Below are 12,302 nucleotides of genomic sequence, written 5' to 3' on the forward strand. Positions count from 1 at the left end.
GTGAGAAAGGAGTAAATGTGAAGAATACAGAACATTTACATTTGCTGTCCCTCATCAAAACCATCTTTGAAGTCCTGCTGCTTGGGAAAAGATGCAAACAGGCACTCCCAAAATGCCAGTTCCAGGGTGAGGGAGCCTGGCACTGCTGGCACTCCTTGACTGTTTCTGTGCTCCATTCCACTCACCTGCAGAAAGAAATGCCAACATTAGCAGATCTCTGATTGTGTCTGTGCTGGCAGAGGGTCCCAGAACTGATTTATAGCACTTGCTCAGCTTTCAGTGAGCAGCAAATGCATTGCTTAATTATTCATGGCAGCTGTATTATTGCAGGAAATTAAGACATCGAGGAAACAAGTAAAAACTATTACTGAATAGAGCTATAAACAAGGTAAGGTGGAAGGGAATGCAGTAGAAAAGCTCTCAGATGCTAAAACCTCCTTGTTCTCAGAAACGTTTCCCCCTTTCCAAAAATAATTGTTTAAATTCCCAGATATGCAAGTGATCGTTCATAGTACATAATTAAATATTCTATTAGCTAACAAGTTGGGTTTAATTTGCTACATTTGTCATCTAAATTATCACATTTGTGAATGTGTGGAACCTTCTGTGGCTTCTTTCAGCTTATCTACTTATGTAATGACACAATTCTCTTTATGTCTTTGACTTCCCTGAAAAGATTTGATATTTTACTTGTGCTGGAAAATTAAGGTCAACCTTTGACTTTCTGTATCAAAGAAAGAGGTTTCAGGTTTGTGTTTTGTGTTCTGGAGGTATTGCTGTGCCTGGAGTGATGGTATGCAGTGGAGCATGACCCAAGGCCCATCTGCTGGCACTGGATTTCCATTGTTTGAAACCCCTCTGCAGGCAGGCACACATGCACCCAGCTCTCTTTTAGATGCTGCTGTCTTTATTCAAAGATTTATTCATGTGTGTTGGTGGCCTGTGCCATGAAGCTGTTCTCTAACCTGTGTCAAATGCCCCACACGCACACAGAGGCCAGGGCTGTTGGCTTTGAGGAGCACCAGCACTTTCTTGGTCATCAGGTGGCATAGGAGGAGCCAGGTGTTTGATTGCTCTCTGTATGCATAGAGGGAGTTTCTCATTATTGCTGCTCCAAGTTCCCATTAGTCTTAAACCTTGCACATTTCATGACAATTTTTTCAAATATATAGTCTCTAACTGACCAAAATTCACTGAGAAGGAAGTGGGTTAAAGCTAACCCTTTCAACTTCTCTTTCAAGAATAGAACTATTAGCTTTATTATAAAAGTTATGGGGAGCATCTCTTAAGTTTTTGTGTAACCTCAGGCTTCCAAGAGATTCCATTCCATTACTGTTCCTAAACTCATCATTTTGGTACATATGTAGTAATTTTGGAGCCCTTTGCTTTTTAATTTCAATTATATAGTGTGAAATGTAATGATATTAGAAGTCTTGTTATAGAGAATTCAGAGCAATTTTAAGGTGAGCAAATGAAATTTAGTGATAAAATAGCCTTGTGTAGTTCATTCCTGTGATGGGAGGTATTTTAGTCCATTTGCAAACTTTGGCTATTTGGTGATTGCAGATACAGATGATGGAAGGAAAATACTCTGTAACTTGTCCTGTAAGGCTTATTTTCCTGACTCTTGAAAGCATGATCTATGTGCAGCACATATGTGTATATAACACTTCATACAAATTGGGCAAAAACGAGATCTTGCAGGAATCACAGTAAACCATCAGCACTGAGGAATGCGCTCCCAGTTGTGTTTTGCGAACGCTTGCTGTTCTGTACACGTGCATCTCAGGATCGCCTAAACAGAGCTTTGCTTCCAGACCTAATCAATTGGTTCTCGAGCTGTTTAGCTTTTTAATTACTCTTGTCAAAGTGAAAATTATGTGAAAGGACTTGGCTGTGCAATTAGCTGCTGAACATTTTCTGCAGCAATAGTGGGAAAACAATACCAAGTCCCAGAATAGCAGTAGATACAACCGTAGGAACAAATCTGCTTCAGCAGAGAAAGAGATATTCTAGTAACTAATCTGAATGAAAGATAATTTATTTTTTAAATAGGCATATATTCACAGATGTGAGCAGAAAAGGCTGTTTGTGTGGGAAAGGCCTGTCCCCAGCAGTATGCCAGGTTAGTTATCACTTGCTGATTTCCCTCTGATTTGAGGGCCCTGCTTTTTGTAGGCAGAGGCTGCAGCTCTGTCCTCAGTCAGGGCTGAGCATGTTGGACCAAGTGGCAGCTCTTTGACCTCCAGACTTCTGGGGGCTAAATTTTAGAAAAAAAGGATTCACCTTTCCTCTGCTGCAGCCATGGGAGAGTGCACAGTGTGTTTCTTCTGTGGACAGCAAGAACCTGTTTAGTGTTCATTCAGTGATCTATGGATCATCTGCTCAGATAAATTGTATCTCTCCACAGCTTCACACTAAACTAATCTGGGCATTCAAAAAATAAATAAATGAGGCAGTGTCTATAAAGAGCTTCCATCTAGTGAAGTGGAGCTGTTGGAGCCTGATTAATGAATCCCATTTGAACTCCCTGGCTGTGTGTTCACCGCTCCCCTCTGCCGAGCTCTGTCATACAGGACAGCCCTTGCTGGAACACACTGGGCATTGCTGGCAGCTCTGTCGGGGGCCATGGGCCACCATGGTGAGGACGGGGCTTTCACCACCTTGATTGGTTCATGGCCCGAGTGCAGAACCCAGAGCTTGCCCAGGATATCCCTACCACTGCTGGTACATCCCAGGAGCTGCATGATGCTCTCCTGGCTCTTCCATGTCCAGGACCAAAGTGCAGAGGCAGATTTTGGGGAAGTATCATTTGGGGAAGGATCCATTTGGTGCTGGTGCCCCTCAGAAATGTAACTCATTGACCTTCACCAAGCTAAAGCAGTGTTTTTACAATTGAGATTGAAAACACAGGTTAGATTTACTGGCTGTTAAATTGCTGAGCTGATGGAATGGAGCTGAGTCACTGCATGCTGACTGACTGAGCCCACACTCCTTCCCTGAGAACAACGCAGGGCAGCTGAACAAATCCTGGTGCTCGTCCTCCTGTGTTTGGAAATGCTTAATAGATTGGAAGGCTCGGAATTTTAATTCAGTTCTTTTCTGTATTGACAGAGGTCTTTAAAGTCACTTGAGTGCTTTACTAAGCATACATAGGAGAATTCAGGTTCTTTGTATCCGTGCACTTGATGGTTTCTGATCTTCATTAGGCTGTGTACCAGAAGGTCAGCGTGCATGCACACCCACATGCCTAAAATAATTCATTCTACTGCCTTTTAGCACCTGCTGCACGTGGAGGTGTTACTAGAAAAGGAAATTGTATCTTTTGAATAGTGAATAACAAAATTTCTCTCAAGACACAATATTTTTTACAAGGATTCAAGTTCCAGGACCATACATGGGTGGGATTTTTTGGTTTTTTTTTATCCAGGAGGTGATGAGGGCAAAACCAGCAGTAGCAAGACATCCGTTCTTTGTGGAGGTTTGAAAGCAGGTGAAAGGGCTCAGAAACCAGAGGGATGCTTTTATTAGGTCTGAAATAGTCAGCACATCAACATCTGTTTTTGGATTATAGCTAGAGGCAGCAAGATATGAGTATAGAAAGTTATTTTTAATTATGTAGAATGCATTGTCTGGGTATGTGTGTAAGCTGGCTGCAGTGAAATCAAGGAAGCCAACATATTTTAAGCTTAATTGTATTTTTTGAACAATCTGAGAATAAGGATGTGATAGCAGCTCCCTTTTGTGTGTAATACCTATTTGATTCAGTGCTTGAGACAGAAGGGCTTTGGCAGAGAATGGTCTGTGTGCAGGCAAGGACACAGGTACTCTGAATTGACAGTTTTTCTTGCTGAAGAAGCTGAAAGGAGTGTGCTGGGTCTCTGGAAGGGAAAAGTCTCATAGTTAAAGCAGTTTTTGATTTCTCAGAGGTTTGAATTTCAGAAGGCATGGACCTGCCTGTAATTGTCAAAGAGCAGTAAATTTTTTAAAAAAAGTAGTGAAATGTCACTTAAATGCAGAAGATATTGGTATTCCTCTTACACCATGAGAGCATTTACTAGCAGGACAAAACTGCCATCAGTTTTTGGATTACAAAGAGTTCCAGCTTGTCTCCAGTGCTTGCCACTGTGAGAATCTTAGCACTGAGGTGTGTATTACAAATCCCTTGGAAGAACAGTGAAGAGCTGCATTCTGTCCTGAGACTTGATTAAAAATATGGAGAATTTGAGACTAGGCTGTGAGTATCAAGTTTTAAAGCTGCAAAAAGGGTGAGTAGGAGGGAAAAACTTCATTTGCTTGTGGAAACTTAAATACCTTTTCTCAACATGTTTGCAGATGGATCACCTTACAGGTATGTGAGAAAGATTTGCATTTTAGAGCCCTGAGAAGTGCTTGAGAGATGCTCATCTCCTGTCTTCACTTCCCTCCTCCCCTTTTGCTTCTTGTCATTTAACATTTTGGATAGTTACATTTTTGTCTCTGTAATAATTATCAAATTATAAATTATTTTTATAAGCAAACCCTCTTGACTGTGGATAAGCAATCTTCATAAATTATTTGGTGGGATACTTAATTTGAAGTTTCCTCATTGCTTATGACAAGATGTTTCTGCTGCTGTCACAGTTGATGACTCATAGCTCAAGTGAAGTGCTTAGCACTTCAGAAAGTTGTAACACAAGCAGTCCTACTCAAAGTCTCTCCATTTAAAAAAAGAAAGAAAAGAGAGGAAAAGGGAGCTGTGGTGGAGTGTGCTGAAATGGTGTATGAGCCTGGTCTGCAGGACTGGCTCCAAAACATGGAGAGGGTGGCAGGGGCCGGTCACTGATACTGAGTCAGAGAAGAAGCTGAGGTAACACATGTTCTTAAATCCTTTATTTTCTCCTAAGCACATTTATGAGTAGTCAGGGGAGTTTGTGAGTCTGCTAATGTTTGTACCTATGTGGGAACAGGGTGGAACAAATCCCATATGATTTAGGGCATTCTGCTTGACCAGCTGGACTCATAGCACTGGATTGCATGTTCTTGCTTCAGCCATGGGGATTCTGGGTAGGTGATTAGAAGGAAGTGGAAAATGGAAGAGGCTTTAGACTGGTTAGAGGGAAAAAGTGCAAGGTGGGGTATTGAAGTACTGGCACCATTTGGTTGTGGCTGATGCTGTGCTCAGTCTATGTGGCTGTGCTGGAGCAGAAAGGGACCCCTATTAAAATTTCACAGACACAAACCTCAGACCTTTTAGGGGCTGGAGGAGGAGGTAGCTGGCTGTTGAAATTCCTGCTATTTTACCATTACTGATGTTTTTCTTGCGAGAAGCTTCAGTGAGGAAGTCTGACAGATGGCAACAAAGGGAAAGGTACAAACAAGGCACTCCTGCAATATAAACGTTGAGCTTTAACTGTTTCACTGAAGTGTTTAAAACACATGTAAGAATTTGGGCAGAACTACACAGGCGTGTTACAGCAGTTAGGTGAAATTCCATAAAAAATAGCAGTGACAGTTGTTTTTTCCCTAGCCAAGTTGAATTCCAAGGATGCCACTGAGAGCAGCTGCACGTACTGAATATTGATGGGCAGCTGGTGCAGGTCCTGCGCCCCCACTAACTTCCTTCATGTTTCAGGAAAACTCTCCTGATCTTATTTCAGCCATCACATTATAGGAGTGCATTTGCAGCTCTACAAATTCAGTGAAAAGAAACAAAATCAAGAACTAGCCTGAAGAGTATAAGGGAGCAGGGTGGAATCTGGCTGGTTTGGGCAGGTGGTGTTTGGGGGCTCTGCACTGGCAGCCAGTTGGGATTAGGACAAATTCACTTGTTTCAAATGATTATTCCAGGTTTTTGTGGGGTTTTAGCTCTTTGACTACTCTTGCTCTCATGGAGGGTGGAAGAGACTGGGAAACTGAAGGGTTTTGTTATTGGAACTGGATAAGGTAAATATAAGTGGAGGAAATCTTAGATAAATTGAGGAGTTCATGATGTGGGCTGTTTATAGGCTTCTGTCTTTTAAATCGAAAGTATTGCTGTAGCTGTTGTGTGTTTGGAAGCACTTAAGGTTTGAGTAGACCATAAAAGTGCGTGCAGATGTTCTTCCTTCTTGACTCTGAGCATTCAGGATATTCAAACCACTGCAGTGGCTTTCTTCAGAAACTGTTTTATGGGGATCTCCACAGTGTTTTAAAACCAAAACAAGATTTTCGTGCCAGTGTTTAACCTTTACTAGAGACACCATGTAAAAAAACACTCCAGTATATGTTTCTGTACGTATAAATTGCACTATTTATGCTATAAAGATAAGCCTTTTTAGTCCAAAGCAAAAAAAGTGAAGTGGAAAGGTGAGCTGCTGTCCCTCCACATCACTGCCTGATCTCTGAGTGCTGGGTTTCTTACCCCAGCCTGGTGCTGCTTCTGTGGAAGGTGTGACTTGGAGCTGAACTTATTCTGGTTTTGACTGGGGGTGTTTGTTTGGAAGTCAGTGAGGTACTATTGAACACAAACTCAGTTTAGACCCTCCTAGGACCTTCTTTATTGCCTATTGCACATTTGCCTGAAATGCTGACAGAGAAACTAATGCTCTTTTTTAATATTAAATAACAATAATAGCTTATTTTACGCTGAGTAAGAACGAGGCTTTAGAAACAATGTACTTCAGTGAAACAAGGAAGATATTTCTGTGGGCTGCTCTACATCAAAGCTTTATGAAGCAGGATTTCTCTGCCACAATGTGACCTCTGCAGTGCTTCAAAGTGCTGGTTCTTGCACATCAGCCAGCTCCATGTTTTTACTTTGACTAGTGGTGTTCCTGCTTAAACCACAGAAAAGGACTTTTATCTAAGCACTTTCTGGGAAAACTTTTCTTTACACATATGGACTTTGAGAATCAAATGCCACAAATGTTTTCTCAGTTATAATATGAGCATACTTGGCAGAGATAGAAGGAACTTGAATACAAGGGAGCTTCTTAGGGAAGAAATTCTCTTGGTGATTTCTGCAAAACTGAATGCATGTCCTTTCAGTGGTATTAATTTTTGATCTTTTTGGAGTTGTAGCATGTGAACTTGAGTGGTTTTGATGTACTGCTGATGTTTTAGCACTCTCACTCATGAAGAAGCTCTGTCTCATTTGAACATGTGAACTTTATTTGTGCACATTGTGTCGTGAAAAGGGAGAGTAATTTATTGTCTCTATTAATGGGATGTGAGATGTAGATCAAAGTTCTCTTGAAACCCATAACAGCCAGCCCTTTATCAGGTGAGGTTGACCAACATCAGCCATTTTCCCTACAGGAAATGAAAATGTTCCATTGTTAGGCTGGGAGCCTAATCGAATTTCCTTCACACTGGTCCCTTATCTCCATATTTCCATCATGTGTTACTTTGCACTGGAGACTACTGGCATGCCATATAGCTGGGGTTTTAACATAACCTGCAAACCTCTTTGTTTCCTGTGGATTTTTACACACTGGTAACTTTCCAAAAAACCTGGTTGAACTCATCAATCTCAGAAGCTGTTTTGTTTTGGTTGGGATTCCCCTTGCATGGTGGGGTACCCTCCTCCATGTGTCCTTGGGAACTTCTTCCCTCATTGCCCTTTCCCGGGCAGGGCTCAAGGCACATGCCCATGGTGCATACAGCTCCTTGTATCAAACACAGATAAACCCATTGGTAGCCCCTCTGTTTTCTTCCTTGAAGAAAGTAGATGAAAACCAGGACCGTCAGTTCAAGTGGTCTGTCTTTGTACAGACCCATTTTCTTCTCGGAAAAGCCACAAAGATGAAAGCTGATGTAGCTTAGGTGGTGACACTGCTCCATTTGCATGTGCAGACAGCTTTGGATTCTGCTTCCCTCTCTGCTTTTGGCTTGCTGGGAGGAGGAAGGACTTGGCAAGGATGTTCGGAGTGACACAGACTTTGTCTTTCCAGACATGGGAATTAAAGTGCCTCAGCATGTATGGAGGAAGGTAGTTAACAAGGCTAGTTACAGTTAGTCTCCTTATGCTGATTTCCTTATTTTTAGGTATGTTATCAGCTATTGCTAATGAATTTAAGAAACAGATGAGTAATTTTTGCTTTAATTAAGAGTAATCTTGTGATTTGAAGTAATATGTTATTTTGCAGTGGTTTTTTTTTCTGCTTTAAAAGCTGATATGGAGAAAAAGCAGCTCAATAGACCACTTAATGAAGGGTAAAAATTATCAGGTCATGCATTCTCTCCTGGTATTGTTCGACCATAACATAGCATAATATATATTCTGTCATTATTCCCACCCCATCCATTAGCCATCACAGTTCAGAAATAAACAAATTACCTGCTCCCTTCTCCATTAAATGTAATTTTATAAACTGCATTATAACAAAACTAACTGAGCTATAAGTAGAGGAAAAAAATCCTTCGTTTTCAGTGTAAATGGCATAAATTCGGTTGTGCAGAGAGGATGTGTGGGAAGGTATTGTTGCTGTAAGGATATTAGATGAATAAATTTTAAAAAAATTAAAGAACTCTTTTGAAATTCAGTAGTTGCAATCAAGAAGTAAATTTTTTTGAGGGGGGAAATTGAAATGCTTCTGATCCTAGAGGTGCATACTGAAAAACAAGAGTCAAAAAGTCACAGTTTGCAGCCAGATGAAAAATACACGGGGAAACTTTTTCAGGGTGAGAGTGGTTCTCAGTTGGAACAAGGAACAAGAGAGGCTTGGGAGTCTTCATTTGTGGAGATATCCAGAGTTTAGCGGGGCAAGGTCCTGAGATACCTTTTTTTTTAAACTTTAAACACTGCTTTAAAGTTAGTATTTCTCTGAGCAGGAGGTTAGATTAACTAACCTGCACATGTCCCTTCCAAGTTAAATTATTCACTGCTTTCTGCAAGAGACTTAGACAGTTCATTTAAGAAATTTGGGTCGCACATTTGTTGATGCTGTGATCTTTTGTATGGATCTACTCAGAGCACATTGCAGCAAGGTGAGGGGTGATGTATTTCCATGATACCTTGTTTGCAGTTTCTGGGGACACGTGTGAAAAGAACAGGTGAGTTGGAAAGGCAGAAATAAAGCTTTATATCTATGAAAGTAGTACTGAATAGAATGACCTTAAATTTTACCTTGGTTCAGATGTTGTCTTCCTTTTTGGCTGGAGAGCAGGGGAGATGCTTCTCTTCTTTCTCAGCTTTTTGATTGCATTTCTGTTTTATGGGGATGGTGAAAGCTGGGGCATAACATTATTCAGTACAGCATGGGGTGTGCTGTAAATGAGTTTGGATCTCTCCTTTCTGGGTTTTGCATTATTTATAGATCAGCCTCTGCATAATTGCTTTTGAATACTAGCAACTAGTCGTGTTTGCCATAAAAATAGAAAATGCATATTTTAGACAATTTCTTTAGAAGTGTTTTTTTGTGTCCCCGTCATTCTGAACTTAGCTAGACCCCAACTCCTCCTCAGTCTGCACTGAAGTGATAGCTGCTTTCCAGAGTTAGTCTCCAGCACTGTCAGGATATCCATGGCCCCGAGCAGGCCTCAAAAGTGTTGTTTCTTGTCCCACGTCCCCAAACCATTCTAAAATACTGTTTCCTGGTGCCCTCTTGGGCATCCTTGTCTTTGGTGATCTGGTGCTTTCTCCTGGCTTCTGGTGCCAGATTTTGTGGCAATACCACGGAGCTGACACTGCTTCCAGTGGTGGGGAAATCATCTGGCCCCAGTTTTTCTGCTCTCATTTGAGTCGACCTGAAATAGAGGTTTTCCTCTTTCATGCTGATCTGATTTTGTCATCATAGATGAATGTGTATAAGAATTCAGTCTTGGAGAATCTTGGACAGTTCAAGTGAAAGCTGTTGAGAAGGTTGAGGTTACTGCAGAGTGTTTGCTAATTAGGAAGGGAGGGAAGTGCTGTGCCACAGAGTGACTGAAAAGCTTCAGACCTGCTTCTGTATATCCATAATGCCCGTTGTTGTGACAGAACACTTCAGAGTGCTTGTGTTTCCACGGCGCTGAGCTGAGTCATTGTGCCACTTGTGTCCTCCTGACTGATCAGTTTTGTTTCTCTAATTGGCAGGCAGTGATGAATGCAGTCCTTGAGCAAGTTGCTCTTGGTTTTCCTGTGTTTAAAAACATCAAGTGGACATGTTAAATAATGCCCTCGCCTTTCCTTCTGCAGTTGTGAAAGTAGCAGCCAGTGTATGGCAAGTGATTTGGGTGGCTTTTGGTCTTTCAGAAGCCCATTTCCTATAAGGGAGGCATAAGAGCTTCTCTGCTAATTCTCTGCTATTATTGTATTTATATAAAAGTATTAGTTTTTAAATCCTTCTCCCCACCTCCAGCCCAAGTCCCTAACCCTGTGTGTGTTTTCTGTATTGGGAAGGGACTGGCTGCGGAGACTCACCATCAGCCTAAAGCTCAGGTGTCCACAGTGATTAGATGTGGGACCTGATTATCATTTCAGGGGCAGAAGACAATCAACATTACACCTAATTACATATGTGTTTGTTTAATCTCTTAACGTTTCTTGTTTGACCTGTGTCATGCCTCATCCTTCAAACCATGTAAATGGTGTTGAGGATTGCTGCCTCCTGCTCACTGTGCCTTGCTACCCGAGTGTCTTGGCTGTGTGAATCCGAGTCAGTCCTCTCTTTTTCAGATTGAGGTTAAATCCATTTAAGGTAAACAGATTAACACATTTTCCCATGTCTAACGTGAGAGCAGCGAGTCTGTCATTTCCCTAAAAGCATTACATGCGACAGGTCCCAGATGCTGAGCTTTTCTGGGCAGCTGTGTTATTTGCTTGACTGGATGGGTTTTACAGCTGGTGTCCGGCTGTTCTTTGTTATGTTTATCTGCAGTCTCTGGGGCTAATCAGATTAGCAGATAGCATAATCTTGCTAAATATCTGATTCCCTTGTGAGCCCCTGGGTGTCAGCTTTGCTGCTCCTTGTGGTTTCTGTGGGGGGCTGGTGGAGGTCACTCGGAGGCAGCAGCTGCGTCTCGCTGAGTCCAGCTTGGGCTTGTTCTGGCAATTTCTGTCACAGCTTTGTGCAGTCAGTGTGTATGTGAAGATAAAGTCAGCTAAAAGGAATTAGCTTGGATGATAGGCCTGAGGATCTGTCCTTGGTCCACGTTTTTGAGTTTTTTACTGCAGGTTCTTTGACACAAGTTCCTGTTGCTCACTTGTGAGACAGAGTGCCTTGGGTTTCCAGGAACACTGCAGGTGGTTTGGGCTCCTTGGAAATGGCAGTTGGACCCATCTCCCTGACTTCTCCAGCCTGCAGAGCCTTGGTATGGGCTGCCAGCATTACTGGACATGGCTAGAAAGATGTCACAGAGAGTACGGCTGGGACGAGTCTCCTGGTGGATTCTGACGGAGCTCAGTTCTAAAGTGTGTTTGATGGGAAGAAGGAAACATGTGGAGATGAGAGAAAAGAGAAATACAAAATCCACTCTACGACTGCAGAAATTGGAGGTGTTGGCATGTTTGACTTGTCTGCAACATGCCATGTACTGAAACAGAGCACAGCAATTCTCAGCCTGAAAAAATGGTTTTAGTAACTGTAAGAAGAAGCAGTATGGCAGCACTGTGTATTTTTGAAGCACATCCAACACATGCAGTGAGAGTATTTAGAACGCTATTCCTTCTATATAAAATAGCTTTGATTTTTTTCATTTTTGAAGAAGTGTGTCATGCTATTAATATAGCTTAGAGCTCCACACAGATTGAAACTCGCTGTGGTTTTTTAAAAGACATTTTGGCTACCAGAGTCTAAAGTTGCAAAAGCCCTGTTTGTACTGGTAAATAGTTTTTAATTGGAAAGTTTTGCTGAATGTATCCTGTACTACCTACTTCTGCCCTCTTGGGAACCAATACACAGAGTCCCCACATTTGCTGCAGATTTGTCTGAAGTGGGAGAAAGCTCACCGGTGTTGATAATTCATGATAATGCTCAGGTGAACCCAGTGTGGATTGCTGACCTGAGGAGCGGTGCTATTAAACAGACTTTACCTGCTGTCATCTCCCCTTGAAACAATGCCAGCTTTGCTGTTGGTGGATGTAACTTAAATAGTTTGCAGTGTTTTACAGGATCTTAGAGTTTGTTAGTTTTTTTTTATTGTCTAGAGGACCAGAGCTGACTCTCTAGCCCTTTCCTAAAGCCTCAGTGCTTTCCAGAGAGGAAGGAGGGTCCTTATGCTGGTGTCAGGCTCTAGTTCTTTGAGTCCTCAGTACAGACTGATGCTGGTTCTCTTAGAGCAGCAGCAGCATCTTGCCTGTCTGTGCTGACTCCTGCCAGCTTAGAAGAAACTCCAGTGTCTCTCACAGATGCAAGGCTGCT

The 12,302-nt window shown here is 42.0% G+C and overlaps 1 protein-coding gene and 1 long non-coding RNA gene across 6 annotated transcripts in view; one reads left to right on the plus strand and one right to left on the minus strand.

Moving 5' to 3' along the window:
- The window catches only part of PTPRF (protein tyrosine phosphatase receptor type F), a 375,120-nt gene that overhangs the window by 143,935 nt on the left and 218,883 nt on the right, over positions 1-12,302 (plus strand). The window lies entirely within an intron of this gene.
- On the minus strand, positions 8,509-11,247 carry LOC128811243 (uncharacterized). Of its 2 annotated transcripts, none has more exons than XR_008438273.1 (4): positions 11,146-11,247; positions 9,903-10,079; positions 9,089-9,169; positions 8,509-8,574 (listed from the first exon to the last, which is right to left on the minus strand). It is a non-coding gene; the product is annotated as an uncharacterized LOC128811243 (long non-coding RNA). The 2 variants fall into 2 exon arrangements; XR_008438272.1 differs by having other exon boundaries at positions 9,089-9,812.

This window comes from Vidua macroura, chromosome 9 (genome assembly GCF_024509145.1).
Source record: "Vidua macroura isolate BioBank_ID:100142 chromosome 9, ASM2450914v1, whole genome shotgun sequence".
Lineage (NCBI taxonomy): Eukaryota > Metazoa > Chordata > Aves > Passeriformes > Viduidae > Vidua > Vidua macroura.